Source organism: Lissotriton helveticus, chromosome 1_1, assembly GCF_964261635.1.
Source record: "Lissotriton helveticus chromosome 1_1, aLisHel1.1, whole genome shotgun sequence".
Classification (NCBI taxonomy): domain Eukaryota; kingdom Metazoa; phylum Chordata; class Amphibia; order Caudata; family Salamandridae; genus Lissotriton; species Lissotriton helveticus.
In genome coordinates, this window is record NC_136057.1 from 1,474,509,767 (window position 1) to 1,474,529,246 (window position 19,480).

Here is a 19,480-nt window from a genome sequence, read left to right on the forward strand (position 1 = left end):
ACATACACACGACATGTTATACATTAAATAAATGTATACATTTTAGTACTTTCATTTGTGCACTTGCAAATAGAAACATGCATATTGACATAAAACATACTGTGCATGTATGTGTTCACATCGTACAAAATTGTATTTTTTCAATGACAAATTCACAGGCACAGAACAAACATGCAATGAGTAGTTAAAAATACTGATGTGTATAATACATACTGGCATACATCCAGTAAATGCAAACATTTATGGCTCTGATATATATTGGCTCAATGGCAAATTGACATATTTGGTTCATTAATCCAGTATGTGAGAAGTTAGCCTGGCATATGTTGTCCACTATTCTACTGGGCACCTTGCACCAGTCTAAACGACCCTTATGAAGGTGGTTGTAATGTCAACCTTATAGATCAGCTATCCTAGTGGTAGCATGGACCAGCAGTCTTAAGCTAAAACTTCAGAGAGCATCTGAAGCCAGCTGTTTTACCATATATTATCCCTTGAATATCAAATGAAAGGACACCACACAAGGTATATATCAAATATATATGTATTTATTACTAACACAACCCCTCTGCATTATGAGGTCAGAGTTCGAGATACGTTACAAGTTACTCATTTAACATACTATAAGTTGCACAAATACAATTCTGCCCTAGGGGCCTCACGAACCATATACTAAGTAAGTGGTATAAGGACCACTTCAGGAATAGTGAATAGGCCTAGGGAATCGCTGGGGCTACACTACAGAACCAAAGGTTAGGAAGTAGGAGACCCACTGGAGACACGTGCAGTGGGGGAACACAGTCGCGAGTTACCATAGAGTTATAATGGGAACGTAAAAGTTACAAAGTAGTAGATTAAGGACACTTCCGGATGGACTACGGTAAAACCCTTTTAAACTAGGACACTTCGAGAGTCCACACCCACGGGAGCACCGGAGTATTCGAGTTACCTCACCCAGGGAAGCGGGTGCATTGGTGTTCTTTTGTGTCGGGTTTCGTCGCTGTTTCCTATGGAGAGCTGCAAAGAAGTGCTGCAGGCGACCAGGAGGAAAGTGTCCGGGTGGATCCAAGGGTGGATCGAAGATGAGAAGAACCTGAAAGCAGACGGGACAGAGTCTGGGTCACTAGCCAGTGACCAGGAAGGAACCAGGCGATGTTGAGATGCAATCAGCTGAAGAGGTGAAGCTTGTCTCTGCAGCCACGAGGACCAGGAGGCGTTGACGACGACCAGGAGCTGGATTCGAGCTGTCCCACGAAGGATCTAGTTGACTGCGGTGTCGGTATCCGGATTGGACCCAACAACCCTTGGCAAACGCAATCCACGCAGAAAGGGAAGATTGGCTTTAGGTCAGACCAGCAAGGTCTGGGGAGCTTCTCCTTCGCAAGGAAGTTAGAGCAAGCCCAGAGCAACCAGGCCAGCGGTGTATTTTCACAAGAAAGTCTTCGTAGGGCTAACTAGCCAACGGGCTAGCAACTGGGGAAATGCGTCGAGCTGAAATGAAGGAGCAGGCCCCACGCGGCACTCGTGGAGTGTGGAGGGCTGAGCTTCGGTGCAAATGGCGCTCGGTTCTGGGGCTTCTCAAACCCCAATGCACTGCTTCGAGGGTGCCTCAGAAGCTGCACGGTTTAGCAAAAAGCAGGTAGTCCAGGGTGTCCGGTCCCACGTCTCTCGTTTCCTCCACGGGTCTCAGTTTTGCTGTGGATGTGAGTCGGAGAAGTCTGGAAGTCCAGTTCCTGAGTCGCTGAGGCAGGAGCGTCGACAAAGCAAACCGGCAAGTTACTGGTGGTGCCTGTTTGCACAGGGTGGTCCACTCCTTGACCACAAGGGAGATGTCTTCAGTCTTCTAGTCGGTATAGAACGTCGAAGGTCCAAGAGTTCCATTTCAGAGTTTCAGTCCCGGATAATCTAATGTCTCTAGACACAGCTCCTATCTTTATACTAATCTAATGGGGCTGGTTTACCTGCTAGGTCCCTCCTATGGGTGGACCCTGAGAAGGGGGTGGTTACACCCCTTTCTCTTTGTCCAGTTTCGCGCCAGAGCTGGGGCTGGAGTGCCCCAGCAACTGGTTTGAACCGGGCTATGCATGGAGCACCTTGTGTGCCCAAGGCAGTGTCTCATTTTGCAGCCCTCCCTGCCCCAAAACACTAAAAGCCTGTCTGGGGAGATGCTAGTACCTCCCAAGGCAGGAAACCTATTGTCCAGGCCTCCCGGAGTTTCGTCCAGCAGCAGGATTTCAGACTCGTGTCTGTGGCAGCAGCATCCATTTTGTGATACTGAGGCTCTGTTTAACTTTAACCAGGTAAAGCAGTAACTACATGTCTTATAAAGGGTGGAATCCTAACCCCGCCGCCAGAACTGGCGGGGGGGGGGGGGGGGGGGGTAGTATTCCAAAGTGTTTGAGACCTTACACGACATGTTTTGATAAAACGAAACCAAAGTTAGCATTAACCGCGAGGATTATAATGCACTTAAGAGTATATGGTATGGCTATATCATAGAACAGCTATAAGGACATGGTTCCGAAAGCTGCAGAGGGGCTCAGCTCATGCTAGGGCACCCTCTCACATAAAACCAAGCTCTCTGCCTTCAGGATTGTCAAGACCTGCCAAAGGAGTGACGTATAGGTATATATGTGTCTATATATAAGAATAGATATAGGTATACTATATCTAAGCAAGGGGTGATTACACCACCTTGCCCAGGCTGAGTGATCAGCCTGTGGTGTCAGTTTGGATGGCCAGCCAGGGGTGGCATAATACATGCTGCAGCCCCTGGTAGGCCTTGGATGCACCTATGCCCCGGGTACCTATGGTACACTATACAGGGGCTCACAAAGGTGACCCAATATCCAATCAGGTATGTACCTAAAGTACATGGTATCAATTTAGAGAGAGAACAGCTGGGCTGTGGATCTGATTAGCAGGCCCACAGCCACACTAAAGTAGAAAATCACTGCAAATCGTGGGGGTGACCATAGGAAGCAGACCCTACTCTCCTACACCGTAGACTACAGAATTCATATGCTCGCACCTACCAGGGAAACAATCTGACATTCATTAATGTGAGTATCTATTACCAGCTTATGTTGATTGTATTTTCTTTTCAAATATTCTACTTTGATTTTTTCCAAAGAGAAAGGCATTTAATTATGATGTGCTACACATACAGATTTCGATCCATCTGATACATACATGTACACAGACACGAAGCAATTGAGTACTGGCAGTGATAAATTAAATGTTACAATAAATGTATGCATGCATACATTCATAAAGCGCTTCCATGAATATATTCCTTGCATGCTCTACGGTCTATTGATAGATTCCTGTGCCCTGTTTTATCCCTGTGACGCCTGCCAGAAGCTGCTCGCGCTCTCTGCCTCTCCATAGTACCCGGATGTGACACCAGCTAGCTCCAGACACCCACATCACTCAGCAGACGCTCAAGACCGCCTGCGCGACCATATCACCCTTTCAAAGTCCCAGTACGTGGGGGCCTTTAATCCGCTACTAAAGTTGCTGAAATTTGGGGTCAACATGTGGAGCGTGACCAGTCAGCACCCACAACAGGCCCAGTGATGTCATGAACCGTTTAAACTTCACAAGTACGACACAAGGTCATGCCTTGGTTTCCATGGGGGAGCAGCCATTAAAATCTGAGTATCCCCAATGTAAACATAAATTACCAAACGGGTATTTTAAGTGGCCTCATGTAATCCCCTCAGTAAAGGGACTGGCATCATTGTTTATAATGTCACGCATGTTTGCCCCGGGGATTAAAATCCTTTCCCTCGCAGACTGAAGCCTGTGTGAGTAATGTCTGCGATCGCACACACTAAATATCTCGTCAGAGCAGCGCATGCGCTGGCTCAGGTGAGACCTCAAAACTGTGGCTACAAGTCCTTTCCATTTTCCATCACCCCCACCTCCATCACTCTGTCACCACCTGATAATCCTTTGCAGATTACACTTCAAGATTCTCCTCAATCGCATCATGACTATGATGATGCAGATGATGGGGGGGATAAATTTTCCAATCGATCCATTGACAGATTACACAGTGGATCCCCCAGGTGACACGGATCTAGACTTGTACACAGCCAAACCATCTCCTCCAGAGAACAGTGCATCACACCATGAACTCATTGCCAGGGCTGCACATTACCATGGGGTAGAGCTCCACAATGAATCACTGGTAGATTTCTTGTTTGTCACATTCGCATCTACACATGGGTCATCACAATCACTCCCGATGCTTAAAAGCATAATGCGACATGCTGATTGATTGATTTTAATTTTATAAAGCGCATAGCTGCCCCAGTGACGAGGCGTCCCAGTGCTGAGGAGATTTTTAAAGACACAGAGCCCGCATCTTAACTCCTAGAGTGGACAAAACATTTAAAGCCATTCCTACAGACCCCATCTTTTTCAAAGGGCAATTGCCTTTAGATTCCCTAGTGGTATCAAATGCTCATAAGCGAGCGAATTCCCAAACTTCAGGGGATGCTCCTCCACCAGATAAAGAGTCCAAACTAATTGACACCTCTGGCAAGCACATAGCTGCTCAGGCAGCAAATCAATGGTGCATTGCAAATACCCAAGGCTTTTTAGCTAGGTATGACAGGGCACACTCAGACGAAATGGAGAAAGTTCTCCAATACCTCCCACATGAGCATATGTCTAAAGCACAGGACTTGGTAAATGAGGGTAAGCTCATTTCTAATTCCTCTATTCAATGTGCTCTAGATGCTGCAGACTCCGCAGCTAGGGAGATCATGCTCATGCGACACGCTTAGTTAAGGATTTCAGGTTTTAAATCTGAGTTTCAACAACCAATCCTTAACACACCCTTTGATAAGGGACTCCCATTTGGCCCGAACGTTGACCAGGCTTTAGAAAAGATGAAAAAGGACACTGAAGTCGCTAAATCATTTTGTCGCCCTTCTACAGAGGAGGGTCAAAAACAACCTCTCCAAATCAAAATACCTCCACTTACCACGGTAATAATCAGTCCTCTCCCTCCAGAGGTTTTTTTCATGGAGGTTATAGAGGAAGCAACAGCTTCCCCCCTCCCCCTCCCCCCTTTCCCCACCCCGATTACACCACACCTGTTGGAGGGAAGACTTTCACAATTTCTCCCCATTTGGCAGTCTATAACATCAGACAAATGGGTTCTTGGAATTATCCAAATTGGTTATTGCCTGGAGCTTACCAGCAATCCCCCAAACATTCCACCACGATCTCACAAGTTATCTCCAGAACACATACACTTGCTAAAAGAAGAGGTCCAGTCCCTCTTACTAAAAGGGGCAATAGAGCCAGTTCCCATACAGTACCAAGGCTCAGGGGTTTACTCTCTGTATTTTCTCATCCTCAAAAAGGACGGTTCCCTAAGACCTATTTTAGATTTGAGAGCGCTAAACCACTACATACTGCCAGAGCATTTTCACATGGTGACACTTCAAAAGGTGCTCCCAATTTTACAAAGCGCAGACTTTGTCTACTCTAGTTTTAAAAAACGCATATTTTCATGTTCCAATTTATCCGGCTCATCGCATATAACGGAGATTTGTGACTTTTGGCAAGCATTTTTACCAAATGCCTGGCATTGGTTGCTGCTCATCTCAGAAGACAACAAATTCATGTCTTCCCCTATCTAGACGACTGGCTCATCAAAGCCAGCACTTACCAGAGCTGTCTGCAACACACACAGATCACAATAGATCTACTTCATCAACTGGGTTTCACCATCAATGCACAAAAATCTCAGCTGCGTCCACCACAAATGCAGTCTTATCTAAGAGCTATTCTAGACACATTAAAAGCTCCAGCCTCTCCCAATGTAGCCAGAATACACACTATTCAAGCTACCATTCTACAGTTTCAACCCAACCAAGCATTAGCAGCCAGAGTGTTCATGCAATTATTGAGAAGGATGGTGTCCTGCTTGGCAATTGTACCCCATGCGGGCTTTACATGTGCCTCCTACAAGAATGCATCAGAAGGCAGGCCTTTCATCGACCCTGTTCCACAAATCGTGCTCACAGCAGACGCATCTCTAACAGGTTGGGGGGGCTCATCTCATACATTACACAGGCATGTGGAGCAACAAGCACAGGACTCTCCACATCAAAAGCTTTTCAGACTCCGCTCATAGCCAAAACTGTCCTAGTCAGAACGGACAATATGACAGCAATGTAATATGTGCAGAAGAAAGTCTAGACACACACTCTCCAACTGTAAACACTCACTCAAGCTATTTGGAATTGGGTGATCCATCATTAGATTTAGCTTCTGGCAGAACATCTCCCAGGAATAAACCAAATTGCCGATCTCCTCAGTCAAATTCATGAGTGGGAACTTCACCCCCAAGTTCTCCTTCCTTACGTCCAACATTGGGGGTTTCCACGAATAGACCTATTTGCCACAGCCAAAAATGCAAAGTGCCCAAACTTCCGTGCAAAGTACCCACACCCACTATCAAAAGGCAATGGCTTGTGGGTGAACTGGTCATGGACATTTGCCTACCCTTTTCCGCCTCTTCAGCTCATTCTGTGGGTGATTCGGAAACTCGGGCAAACATCTCTCACATTAATTCTGGGAGCTCCTACATGGGCTTGTCAACCATGGTACACCACCCTGTTGGAGCTGTCACTAGTTCCACATCAGAAACTACACCTAAACTCCAGTCTGTATAAATATTCTAAAAAAAGCAAGAAAGCCTACCACCAGGGCTTGCTATGCCGCAAAATGGAAAAGATTTGCGCTATATTGCAATAACAACAAAATCAATCCTTCAGATGCTTCTATACAAAACATTATTTGTTACTTGTTACATTTGCAACAAACAGGTCTGGCTTACACGCCTATTTGTTTGCACCTTGCAGCAGTTGCTGAGTGCTTACAAAACAGACATTTGTCCCTATTCAGCGTCCCAGTAATCAAGGCCTTCATGGAAGGCTTAAAAAGGGTAACACCACCAAGGAGTCCCCCCGTCCCAGTATGGAATCTCAACATTGTTCTCACAAGACTCATGGGTCCACCTTTTGAACCATTGCACAAGTGTCCTCTACAGTTCCTCTCAAGGAAAGTTGCATTCCTCATTGTTACAACAGCACTGAGGAGATGGTGAACTACAGGCATTAATGTTAGAAAATACTTTCTTTCAGCTACATAAAGATAGGATAGTTTTCCGTACCAACCCAAGATTCCTTCCCAAGGTAGCTTCTGCTTTTCATATAAACCAATTGGTTGAGTTACCAGTTTCCTTTCCTCAACCTGATTCTGTGGCAGAACGTGCCCTTCACACGCTTAATGTTAAGAGCTTTACTATACTACAAAGAACAAAAGACTTTTGCAAAACAAAACAACTGTTTGTTGCATTTGCGCTACCCCACAAGGGTAATCCTATTTCAAAGTCTGGTATTGCCAGCTGGATTGTGAAATGCATCCAAACTTGCTATGTAAAGCTAAAAGAACTGTAACCATACCCCCTAGAGCGCATTCCACTCGCAAAATAGGGGCGTCAGTGGGCTTTTTAGGCAAAATCCCTCTAGCTGACTTATGTAAGTCAGTTACATGGTCTACACCGCACACATTTACCAAACACTATTGCATAGATGTGTTAGAACGTCAACAGACTTATGTAGGCCAAGCAGTACTTGATACACTATTCCAAATTACTGCAACATCTACAGGTTAGCCACCGCTTTGGGAGTATACAGCTTTCTAGCGTATGCAAAAGACACACAATTGATGGACGGAATGCAGACAAATCAAAACATTCACCCCCAGACAAGCGATCTGGGTTAAATCCATCATTCTTATGCTCACCATGCCACCCCAGATTGAATTAGGCCCAGATCTCTGTGCTGGGGTGAATGTATGAAATTGTTCTGCATTCTGTCCATCAGTTTTTCTTTTTGCATTTGTCACCCGAGTGCGACGGGTATGCCCAGATGTGGGTCCCGTGCTCTCCATGCCACTGGAGTCAAGCTATCCTGGCTGATGAGAGGTGAAACCCCGAAACCGGTCTGTGAGGATGTAGAGAGTACACCGGACCGGAAGTGGAGTAACACGAGCCTGGACACTGGAAAAACACTGGAAGAACCCAGCGATCTAGTGGCGCTGGGGAGATACAATGTCCGGACGTCATCACAGGCGGACGAACATAAGGGCAGAAATTCAAACACAGAGGGAATCGGTGGCGGGAAAGTCAGAGAAGAAGGAGGAGAGACGGAGGAGAAACCGAAGAGTGGAGAGCGCGACGGGAGAGGGGCCCCCCGGAGGTGGAGATGGAAGTCTGGAGACCCCTGGAGCAGTATACATTGCGGACAAGCCCAGCGGCCCAGAGAGGGGAGTGGACGCTCCGGGTCCCAACGCCACAGCCCTGATCCCGGGTCGTGGCCCAAGGCAAGTAGCGTTGAAGGGATCGTTCTGGTGGGGATGGTGGGGTGGCACGGGGAATAAGGACACGTGTGGTCCTTGATGCAATTCCCCATCACTAAACCTTCACCCGATATTTCCCGTTTCCTTCCCCTGCAAAATGTTTGGTGGTGGTAGCACTTAGACCCAGAATAGGAGGCCTGGAGCTAATCCCGGTATTTGTTCTTCCTTCCCCTTCTTTTGGAGCACCCGGGCGAAGAAGGAAGCAAGACCCGTGAATATACCGAATACGAGCCCCCAAAGACGGTCAAGAGGGAGAAGACAATCCCCAGCTATTCTTTTGTTATTGTGTTTATTTTGTGTGACCCAGTCCATTCTTTTTTTTTATAATCCATCGGGTCTATGGGACTGATAAAACGACGTACCCCTAAACGATGGCCATACAATAAAAGAAAGACTTTAAAAACCTTCTACTGTGTGTGTCCTGTGTTCCCTTCCACCTGTCGGGCCATTGTGCTGCTTACAAAGAGGTGTCAGAAGTGGAATCACTCCCCTGTCCCTAAGTCTCGAACCATGACACAACCTATGCCTTTGGAGGATATCATTGCACAGTTGGCCGAAGAACAAAGACACTTGCAGATAGTGTTTGAACAACAGTTACAGGCAGCACAGATAGAGAGGGAAGCCCTACAAGGGGGTCTTGAAAGATCAGGCCAGCCTAGTCACTACTAACCAGCAGGTCCAGGACACAGCCATATTACGGCTCACTGACGCCATAGTAAACACCCGAGTACGTCCGAATGTCCCAGGAACAGTTCTCCAAAAATATCAGGAAGGGGATGATCCCGATTATTTCCTTTTGAATTTTGAGTGGGTGGCGTCCACAGCTGCTTGGCCCCAGGAGAGGTGGGGTCAATATATCGCTCCACTTCTCTCAGGTGAATTTCAAGTTGCTTATCAAGCAGCCAATCCGGCTGGGACTACAGCATATGAAGATGTGAAGAAAGCAATTGTTAAAAGTTTGGGGTTTGATCAGGAACACTATAAGAACAAGTTTAGAAAGGAAAAATGGTCAGTTGGAGACAATCCTCGGGCTTTATACTACCGGATAAGAGACATTGGCAACCAATGGCTAACACCATATGTATCCACAGTAGAGGGAAGTAGTAGAAAATATCTATCTAGAACAATTCTTGGACGCCCTATCGCCTAGTACACGGTCGTGGGTAAAGCAACACCTGAATCTCACTCCCACATCAGCAGTAGAGATCGCTTGTGCCTTTCACAGGGCTCCTGATTTTAGAGCTGGTATCGCACAGCCCCAGTTCCTCCTTCCCCCAACACGGTTCCAGTCATATCCGTCCTGAGAACCTCCATTAGACCAGAAAGCAAGCCCCAGATACCACCCGCCCAGTCCTTAGACCACCCGTCCCACCATCAGGCGCTAGTGGACAGGGCCCACAATGTTTCAGCTGTGCCGAATGGGGCCATATAGCCAGGCAATGTCCCCACCTACCCCATCAGTAGAACCTATGCAGGTGCGTTATACCCGGGGCAGGATTTTTTTAACGAGGAAGGGTCCTCACCTGTATAAGAAGGAGGTGTTTCTCAACTGTAAGAAAAAGCAAGCGCTACTAGACACTGGGTGTCACGTCACAGTAGTGGATGAGTCATCGATTGCCCCTCCCCAGATTAGAGATACAGAACAAGTGAGGGTAACGTGTACATGGGGACACCAAAACGTACCCTGTGGCTGAAGTCTTGCTAGAGGTGTAGACAACGATCCCCACCTACGGAGGGTAGGTGTAATACCCTCCTTACCAGAAGCAGTCGTTATAGGGACTGACCACCCCAAATTCGAGACATACATGGAAGGAACAAAACGAAATGCCCGGACCTGATTACAAGAAGCCCCTTTTAGCGGGATTGAATTAGAAGAGAAACACATTAGGGTTAAGAAAAGTAGACAGGAGAAACAACGGGAGAAAAGGGATTTTTCCTACTCGCAGCTGTCATGTCCTGCTTTTCCTCTTTCCCTTTCAGACACTGACGGAACAAATTCCAGTAGCTTCTGTACAGCCCAACAGGAGGACAGTTCTCTCACACACGCCTTGGAGCAGGTCCATGAACAACCACCGGAACAGATAGGACCTTTTGCTTGGTAAAAAGGGGGTTGTTGAATAGAGCTGTAAAGGGGGATCCAAAGTCTAGAATACAACTAATTGTACCAACCTCCTTTTGGGAACATGTACTCTTGTTGGCCCATCATAAAGTAGTGGGGGGACACTACGGCAAGGAGAACCCCCTAAAGTATCTCCTGGAGAAATTTTACTGGCCAGGTGTGTACAGAGATGTAGCGAAACTTTGTGCTGTTTATGCATGTTGTCAATACACAAATCCCGGGGTTTTCACAAAGGCCCGCTACAGCCATTACCTATCATTGATATCCCCTTTAAGCGGCTTGGAATGGACCTGGTAGGCCCCCTGACTCCCTCAGCCAGAGGACATAGCTACATCCTTGTTATAGTAGATTATGCCAGTCGTTACCCTGAGGCCTTTCCTTTATCAAGCATGACTACTCCTGCTGTAGCACAAGCCATGGTAACTCTGTTTTCAAGAGTAGGATTTCCGTCCGGCAGCCTAACAGACCAGGGGACCTCTTTTATGTCCTGTCTGATGGTGCAGATATGTACTATACTGGGGATAGACAGGATCAGGACCTCGGTTTATCATCCACACACAGATGGCCTTGTGGAGCGTTACAACAAAACGATTAAAAACCTGCTCCACAAGGTCATCTCAGAAACTGGGAGGCACTGGGACCAGAAGCTGCCCCTGGTTCTCTTTGCTCTACGGACGCACGAACAGAGGTCCACTTTGTAGTCCCCTTACGAGCTGCTGTTTGGGCGAAAGCCTAAAACCCTACTGGACATGGCGGCCGAACAGTGGGAGGAAGAAGACGAGGAGGGAAAACCCCTATTGAAATATGCCTATGACCTTAAATCCTCCTTAACACAACTGTGGGGCATGGTACACGACAACATGAAAGAGGCACAAGGGACACAGAAAAGATATTGCGACCAGAACAGCCACCTAAGAGAATTCCAACCGGGTGAGAAGGCCCTTCTTTTACTCCCTTCCACTGAAGATAAGTTGCTGATGAAGTGGCACGGGCCATATGTGGTAGAGAAAAGAGTGACACCAGTCACCTATAGTGTATTACTGCCCTACCGCGTTGGGGGTAAGCAGATCTACCACGTGAACCTCTTTAAAAAATGGGAGGAATCACAGCCTTCCCTATTGGCGAGAATTCTTGCCTACCTTGCCTGTACCAACAAACGGTTAGAAATACCCCTCCTGTCTGTCCAAGACTCCATAGTCCAAACCGTTCCCACTGGGGAGGGGTATTACTGATACAAAAGACCCAGTTAGGGGCTTTGATGAAGACCTTTCCTGGCCTGTTTTCCACCAGTCCCGATCAAGGATACTCGCCTCGTTGTTTCTCCACCGTAGGGTAAGCATATGCCCCCTCCCTTCATGGGCCTTTTTAATTAATCACCATTGCCACTACAATTGGGTAATATCCCCTCTATCTTTTTAGAGGGTCATCGATAACCCTTGGGTTGCCCTGCTTTTATCTTGTCCTGATGAAGACTCGCATGCCCCAGGTTCAAAGGACCGGTTGGCCTTAAGTCGAGTCGAAACGTCGACGCTATCACCCTTACCTTGCACCATTTTCAACCTTACATAGTGCATATTGTGGGCATGAATGTCCCTGTCAAAATTGTTTTGATTATAATGGTTATTTAAAGTAATTTTGTATTTGTCCAGGTACTCAATACGGCAAGAATTATAATACCGTTCTTGATTGATAAGTAATGTGAAACTGTTATGATTACTACTGTGAACTCCTTCTCCTTTCTTATTCACCTAACACTCTGATCACTCTTCCTTGCACGCTCTGTTTGGGCAACCTCTCTGTTGGTTTTTACTTATTGAAATAATACATTATTTGTACAAAATGAATTTAAAAAGTTGAGACAATGAATTAAACACATTGTATCTCTGCCTTTGGTTGTAGTGGCTTGTTATCTCCTTTTCACTAAGATTATTAATGTAATTGGAGCAGATTCAGTTGAAGTGCTCTGGATTGTCAAAAATTAAGAAATTAAGATTGATTGAGTCAACTTATGTGATCAATAGGTCTAGGACCACTGTTTATTTATATCGTAATATACCCAGGTCCATACCTTGTGGGCTACCCTATTTTATTTAATGGTTACCTTTGTGCAGCATGACTGCGAGGGTTGTATTTGTTAAATTTATGTAGTTTGTTATTATTGTTTGTTCTAAATGGTATAACATTTGCAGACACTAGACTATGTCTGAAAAAGAGACCCTTACATATAGTGAGGACTATATAGACAAACTCCTGGAAGAAGAGGGAGGGGGGACCTTCATAGATGGTAGTACTGTGACCAATGATCTATCATTGAATGGTAAAATCTCGAAGTTAGAGAAACTTGAGAAAAAGCTAATTAGAACTAGGCTCCATGGCCACACTTTAGCAAAATATCTCAGTTCGAACGTGATTCCAATTGGTCTTCAGGTACGCAACGAACCGGCCATTTTCCTTGAAAATCCGAAGTTTAAGGAAAACTTCAGTTTCGTGTCCAACACCTGTTCAAGACACTGGATGGTGTTGGGCATTGAGACTGCAGTAGAGGAGGTCGAAAGACTCACAAAAGAAATAGCGGATTTAAGAAAGGAAATTATCGATGTCAAGGCCCTTGTAAATGCAAAGGAGGCCTTGGAGAGGCTGGAGAAGACCATAAGGGAATTTGACATTTACACACAAGGGACGAAATTGGAGAAAGTGGCCAAAGACATCAAAGTGTATGACAAAAAAACACATATCCCTACCTACAAGAGGGTTACTTTGTTAGGGATCAACGAGGTGGTTTGTCTAGCAGAGGCAGAGGGGGATATAAGAGATACAACACTTTCTCTGGATCCTCCTTTGGGAGCAGTTCGGACAGTGATTCAGAACGCCCCAGTACTAGTACTGGGTCATCTACCAACAATTCCGTTCAGAACTACCCAGAACAACAACCTTTTTAAGACGAGGACCAATGGTGGGGTCCACCTGCGAGAGGTCGTCCCTGGGAGAGACCCAGGGGTTCGAGAACTCCAGTGTGGAACAGAGGTACAGGACGTGGGAGGAAACAAACGCACTTCCAACAGGACTCCCACGGAGAAATCAAAACGAGGTGCCAACATTACAAATGGTGACCCATAAACCAGAAAACCCTATAATCAATATATCAGATTATCAGTTGACCCCTATAGAACAGGACGTCCTGTCAAAGGGACTGTCCTTTGTGCCCACTTCAATGCCTAATGATTTCAACTTGAAAATTGAGTTGCAACAATTTTTTCGAAAAGTCCGTCTTAAACACTATTTTTTGAAAATTCCATACAATCCAGTTTTCTCGGGAAGTGGACTACGACCTCCGTCAAATTTCAATCCCCCTACTCACTCGCTAGACCATAAAATAATGGCTTATGAGCAAGTGGTTTTAAGAGATGTTGATGAAACATTAGCTGCACGACAATATGTTCCCTACAATATAAGCCGGCAAGAAAGGACTGCATTACATTCTCTGAAGAACAACAGTAACATTGTTATAAAGCCCGCCGACAAAGGCGGGCTATTGTAGTCCAAAGCCGGGAGAAATATCAACTTGAAATCCTTTCACAATTGGCAGTGCAGGGGAATTATATACCTTTGAAAAAATATCCCACAAAAGCCATCAGTGACTCGATCCAAAAATTGACCCAAGGAGCCTTGGAGCAGGGGGTTATCACCAAACAAGAACATGATTTCTTAAATAACAAGAACCCAAGAATGCCAACAATATATACCTTCCCCAAGGTGCACAAAAGATTAGAAGACCCCCCTGGAAGACCAATAATCTCGGGCTGTGGTTCACTGTTGGAACCTTTGTGTAAATATGTGGACGTGTTTTTACTACCGCCACTCCCACATATGTTAGGGACACCATGCATACCATCCAATTGGTGGAAGGATTTCAATACGATTGCAACAAGTGTATATTAGCTGCAATGGACATTGCAGCTTTATACACCAATATCCCCCAACAAGCGGCTCTAATCTGTATGGAAAGGGTATTGAACATGAGAATTGCACCACACAGAGTCCCTACAGACTTTATCATTCAATTATTAACAATTGCAATGACTAAGAATTTCTTTATATTTCAGGACAAATATAATATTCAAACTAAAGGTGTGGCGATGGGGGCAAGCTTTGCCCCCAATCTAGCCATTATCTATATGATCGAATATGAGAACAAATACATTCTGAATCAATATAATCCTTATCGGAATAATATTTTATTATGGGTAAGGTATATTGACGACGTCCTCCTTATTTGGGAGGGCAAACAGTCAGAACTAACGAACTTCCATGGCTGGGTGAATATTTGCTCAAAAGACATCCAATTCACTCTAGAATCAGATGCGATGTCCATCAATTTTCTAGATGTACAAATTAAAACAGAAGAAGGAAGCCTATACACCACTCTGTACAGAAAGAGCAGTGAAAGAAACACCCTTCTTAGATACACGAGCCATCATCCACGCAACCTCAGGGACAATTTGCCCTTTGGACAGTTCCTGAGGGTGCGTCGGAATTGTTTCAAGAAGGAAGATTACCTTGATGAATCCGCACTTTTATTGGCAAGATTAAGTGAACGAGGCTACCCAATGCGATTACTTAAGAAAGCCCGTAAACGGGCCTGGCATAACCACCGTGAGCACTTACTGAATGTGAACTTAAAATCGAAAGAAGAAAGATTAGTATGCGTAACAACGTTTAATACAAAAAGCAATGCCATCAAAAAATGCGTCAACCGGCATTGGCATCTAATCAGCAATGAACTAGGGGGCATCCCTCCGCCACTGCATGCATTCCGAAAGGGCAGAGACATCCGCGAACATTTGGTAAAATCATTGCTGCCTACACAACAATCTTCAAGGCAATCCACACTGTGGGGAATGCCAGCAGTGACGGGGTATAAGAAATGTGGGTCTTGTAAAGCCTGCCCGCTCACTGTAGAGGGAACTACGTTCAGCCATAACAATCAGATATATAAGCTCACGGATCACACTAACTGTAATACCTCATGGTTAATTTATGCCATTATGTGTCCGTGTGGTTTCATGTAGTGGGCCAGACCACACAAAAAGTGAAGTGTCGGATTCTACAGCATATGAGTCGGATACGCTGTAGAGTCCAAGGAGCTCCTTTAGTGGACCACTTCAGTAAATTCGAACACTCAGAGAACAGTTTGAAGTGGTGGGTCATCGAAAAAGTAACAGCAAACCCACGTGGTGGTGACCTGCATAATACTTTAAATAGAAGAGTGTAAATGGATATACTCTTTAGACACAGTCAATAAGGGCCTGAATGAACTGGAGGAGATAAATAAACAAGTGTCACTGTTAAGGATATGAGAAGATACGTAAGCTTTGCTAAAGTGAGATCACTGTATGATCACCGGCAATAACGTGCAATATGTCCTTGTGTATATGATATATGAAATAATATTGTTTACTCCTCGTTGGTACTTATGTATGAATATGTGACTATACTTATTAGATAAAAACTGACCTTGTCCTATTCCCTTTGATTCAACCTTCAGACTGTACATAATTATATCAGAAGGTAACGCTGTAATATTGTGGTTAATAAGATTCTGTCATCAGAGAAATTGCAACTAAAAGTCTTGTTAATGGAACACAATATTTTGTCTGATATTTCCACATTGTACCTTGACACTGCCCATTCATATCAGGTAATATCACCATTGGGCTATTATTATATGACTATTATCGGGCCACCTCCCCCTCCAAAAAGAATGTTGGTGGTGGTTACCGGTAATATTTACGACTAAATTATGGATAATTCATTGACCAATTCTAAACGTACATAGGTGGTGTCTCTCCCCCTTTTTCTGTAAACCAAAAGGATAGTCCCTTTTCGCTATTTTGCCGAGAAATAAGACAATAAGAAATTTGCCCTTTGCTATATATTGTTAATTCGTTAATCATAATCCTTTGAAAGATCCCCTTGGATTTTGAAATATTTGGCCCGGGTAGTGACGCACATTGGCGTATCCTTTCTGCAAATGAAGGATAGTCCCCTTTCTATGACTATCCCCGCAGGGCAGAACCGAATAACTTTGACGCGGATATACGTCCCACGTAGCAGCGTCCTTGCAGAACTAAGGCTTGGCTCTTTACTCGTGCAGAACAAGCGGCCAAACGGTAATTTTCTTGCCTTTTCAGTGTAGTTACGGTGTGCTCTGACAAGCTGAACGAGCAGAGTAACTATATTTACATCGCGCCTCGGCCGATTTTTTTAGTTTAAATGGAGTGATTTATTTTTCCTCCTATTTCATTCAAACAGCTGCCTGGACTTTGTTGACAGGAGCGTCTCTGGATGTACCCAAAAGGATAGTGAATTCGATTAAGGTAACAGCCGTGAATTAATTTCCAACTTCCTTGATTGATACTGAGCCAGGTCAGTGGATTGATGTTGCCATTTATTCATTCTTTAGGTACAACCATGACATTGGCACATACATGAAATATTGTGCCCACCCCTTAGACTTGACGATTGAGTCGTTTATCATTAAGGTAAATTTCTATTCCTTCATGAGCCTAGATAGATGACTAAATAACTGGAATTGATCAAGTCTAGATGTATTATATAAATTTGTTTTACAGGAGACCAAGTAGAGACTGCTGATCGAGGATACTCACCTCGTTGTTTCTCCACCGTAGGGTAAGCATATGCCCCCTCCCTTCATGGGCCTTTTGAATTAATCACCATTGCCACTACAATTGGGTAATATCCCCTCTATCTTTTTACAGGGTCATCGATAACCCTTGGGTTGCCCTGCTTTTATCTTGTCCTGATGAAGACTCGCATGCCCCAGGTTCAAACGACCGGTTGGCCTTAAGTCGAGTTGAAACGTCGTCGCTATCACCCTTACCTTGGACCATTTTCAACCTTACATAGTGCATATTGTGGGCATGAATGTCCCTGTCAATTTATTTTTGATTATAATGCTTATTTAAAGTAATTTTGTATTTGGCCAGGTACTCAATACGGCAAGAATTATAATACCGTTATTGATTGATAAGTAATGTGAAACTGTTATGATTACTACTGTGAACTCCTTTTCCTTTCTTATTCACCTAACACTCTAATCACTCTTCCTTGCACGCTCTGTTTGGGCAACCTTTCTGTTGGTTTTTACTTATTGAAATAATACATTATTTGTACAAAATGAATTTAAAAAGTTGAGACAATGAATTAAACACATTGTATCTCTGCCTTTGGTTGTAGTGGCTTGTTATCTCCTTTTCACTAAGATTATTAACTTAATTGGAGCAGATTCAGTTGAAGTGCTCTGGATTGTCAAAAATTAAGAAATGAAGATTGATTGAGTCAACTTATGTGATCAATAGGTCTAGGACCACTGTTTATTTATATTGAAGTCCTTTCCTGGCCTGTTTTCCACCAGTCCCGGTGTGGCGCGATGGAGAAGTAGACCAGGACTGCAAGATATTTTCACAATGCGAGTTTTATTTGTGATTCGTTCACAATAGGGTGTTATGGGAGTTGTAGTCTTGATCCCCGTCTTCCTTATCTTCTGCTCTACTCGTGTGGATTGCTTCCGGGGTTGGAACGCTTTTTCTCCGTGGATGGCAGGTATACCAAAAAGGAAAGGGAAAGAAAAATAAAGGGGGCGTAAGGAAGGTGATTTGCCTTCTATTGTTTGACGCGGGAAACGAGGAGTGTGAGGAAATATCACCACATACCATCACCAGTGTTATCATGCACTAGAAGCGACTGGCTTAGATAACGCAGGGTGGGTCAGTTTCTCTCTCTCCTCTGCCACCCCCTCCCTTAGGCCCGTCCGTAACACGCCCCCAGACCTGACCAAACCGTCAACGTACCTTGTGCAGCCACGACCCTCCAGGGCCGTGGCGGGCTTCCGCGTGTTGCCAGCTAGGGTCTGGCTGCCCATCTGTTACTCCACCAGCCGTCTCCAGTCCTGGGGATGTTGCTTCTTATGGCGCCGGTTCCTCTTCCTGCTGCCAGGGTCCCGAGCCTTTCCAAGGTCGAATGACGAAGATCTCCACCAGCTGTTTCTCCCGCTCCGAGTCCGGTGTCTTTGAGGGTCCCAACGAGAACGCCACTCCTCCTGCGTCTTCTGCTTTAAGCCCCAGTAGATCAGGTGATTCTATCATGTGACCCAGGAGCGTTATGAGCTTAAAGGCACAGTGGTCCTCGAAAAGCGTCTGCAAATACAGAAGGGGACATGGAGAAAGGTAAGGCGGAAAGTGTTACGTTGTCGTCGATGTGGGTGTCATGAAATGCTAGTCATGCTCGTCCTCCTCACACCCAGGTTAACCACCTTGGTCCTACACAAGATTGTGTCCATGGAAACAAAGATCATAAAACAAAAACCCTGTCGCATCCCGTAGGGAAGCAGTGGAAAAGGAAGTGTCCGACGTGCTCCAGTCAGGAATAATCGAACTCTACCATAGTAATTGGTGCTCCCCGGTGGTAATTGTGCCGAAACCAGACGGTAGTCTTCGTTTTTGCATCGATTTTAGACAATTAAATGCAATAACCAAGTTCGATACATATTCCATGCCCAGAATAGACGAGATGGTTGAACGTTTGGGTAAAGCCAGGTATATGTCGACCCTTGACCTAACAAAAGGGTACTGGCAGATCCCCTTGACTTCCAACTCCAAAGAGAAAACAGCATTTGCAACTCCCTCGGGACTCTACCAATTCAAGGTGCTTCCTTTTGGATTATATGCGGCGCCAGCAACATTTCAAAGATTAATGGATCATGTCCTAAAGCCCCACCAAAAGTGCCTATCTTGACGATTTTGTTGTTTTTAGCTAAACCTGGGAGGAACACTTAGTACATCTAGAATCCATTTTCTCGACATTACGATCAGCTGGCCTTACCATTAACCCAAA